Source organism: Bos mutus, chromosome 1 (assembly GCF_027580195.1).
Source record: "Bos mutus isolate GX-2022 chromosome 1, NWIPB_WYAK_1.1, whole genome shotgun sequence".
Lineage (NCBI taxonomy): Eukaryota > Metazoa > Chordata > Mammalia > Artiodactyla > Bovidae > Bos > Bos mutus.
In genome coordinates this window covers 118,135,607-118,137,497 of record NC_091617.1, presented here as the reverse complement: position 1 = coordinate 118,137,497, position 1,891 = coordinate 118,135,607, and positions in this window count along the sequence as shown.

Sequence of the window (1,891 nt, the reverse complement as noted above, 5' to 3'; positions counted from 1 at the left end):
AATGTAGTCCACCAAGCTGGTCTGTGAACTGTTCAGCAGTTCTTAACAAGAGAAACAAAGAAGGCAATGGCAACCCACTCCAGTACTCAAGCATGGAAAATCCCACGGACGGAGGAGCCTGGTGGGCTGCAGTTCATGGGGTCACACAGAGTCGGACACGACTGAAGCAGCAGCAACAAGAGAAAGATTTTGCATCAGACTATACACGAACCACGTCACCAACCACACTGCTCTGTTCAGCTGACGTGATTTTCACATACTTTCTCAATGAAGGGAACAGTGCTTTAATTTACATTCAGATATGAGGTCCTTACCTTGCTGAATTAGTAACAAACAATTCCTGGATCAGCATTTTGAGTAGATAGAGCTATCAGTTTAAAGATGGGAGAGAAATGAAACGGGTGAAAAGAAATAGAAATGAAAGAGAAAACAGAAATAATAAGCCGAGATATTTAAAATTGGTGCAAGTATATTGGTAATTAGCATAAATAAATACCAACTAAAACTTTAATAGAAAAAAAAAAGAGAGAAAAAAAAAACTTTAATAGATAAAAATCACAATTTGGATTTTATAAAATTTAAAATAGGCTATTTATAAAAGATATACCTAAACCATAGGAAAACACAAAGGGTAAAAGTAAAATGATATAAAATGAAATATGAAGCAAATACCACTAAACAAAGTTGCTGGAACTGTATTAATAACAGATAAAATAAATAAAGTAAATAGGGACAGATAATTCAATTCACTATTTAATTCTCCAAAAAGATGAAGTAATTCTAAATATATAGTTACTAATAAAATTGCCTTAAAGCATATAAAGTTAATTTTATTGGAACTGCAGGGATAGAGTAATAAATCTACCATCATAGTAAGAGATTTCAGCATACTTCTCTCAACTTTTGAGAAGTCAAATAGACGAAAAAAAAATCAGCAAGGATATACAAGATCTGAAGGACAGAACTAAAAATCTTAATGAACATACAGTGAATTCTGCATCCACAAAATAGAATCATAATGTTGTTTTCAAGTACACACGACTATTAATAAAATTTATCATGAATTCAATTCAGTTCAGTCGCTCAGTTGTGTCTGACTCTTTGTGACCCCATGAACCGCAGTGCTCCAGGCCTCCCTGTCCATCACCAACTCCCAGAGTTCACCCAAACCCATGTTCATTGAATCGGTGATGCCATCCAACCATCTCATCCTCTGTTGTCCCCTTCTCCTTCTGTCCCCAATCCCTCCCAGCATCAGAGTCTTTTTCAATGAGTCAACTCTTCGAATCAGGTGGCCAAAGTACTGGAGTTTCAACTTTAGCATCATTCCTTCCAATGAACACCCAGGACTGATCTCCTTTAGAATGGACTGGTTGTGTCTCCTTGCAGTCCAAGGGACTCTCAAGAGTCTTCTCCAACACCACAGTTCAAAAGCATCAATTCTTCGGCGCTCAGCCTTCTTCACAGTCCAACTCTCACATCCATACATGACCACTGGAAAAACCACAGCCTTAACTAGATGGACCTTTGTTAACAAAGTGATGTCTCTGCTTTTCAATATGCTATCTAGGTTGGTCGTAACTTTCCTTCCCAGGAGTAAGCGTCTTTGAATTTCATGGCTGCAATCACCATCTACAGTGATTTTGGAGCCCAGAAAAATAAAGTCAGCCACTGTTTCCACTGTTTCCCCATTTATTTGCCATGAAGTGATGGGACCGGATGCCATGATCTTCATTTTCTGAATGTTGAGCTTTAAGCCAACTTTTTCACTCTCCACTTTCACTTTCATCAAGAGGCTTTTTAATTCCTCTTCACTTTCTGCCATAAGGGTGGTGTCATCTGCATATCTGAGGTTATTGAGATTTCTCCCGGCAGTCTTGATTCCAGCTTG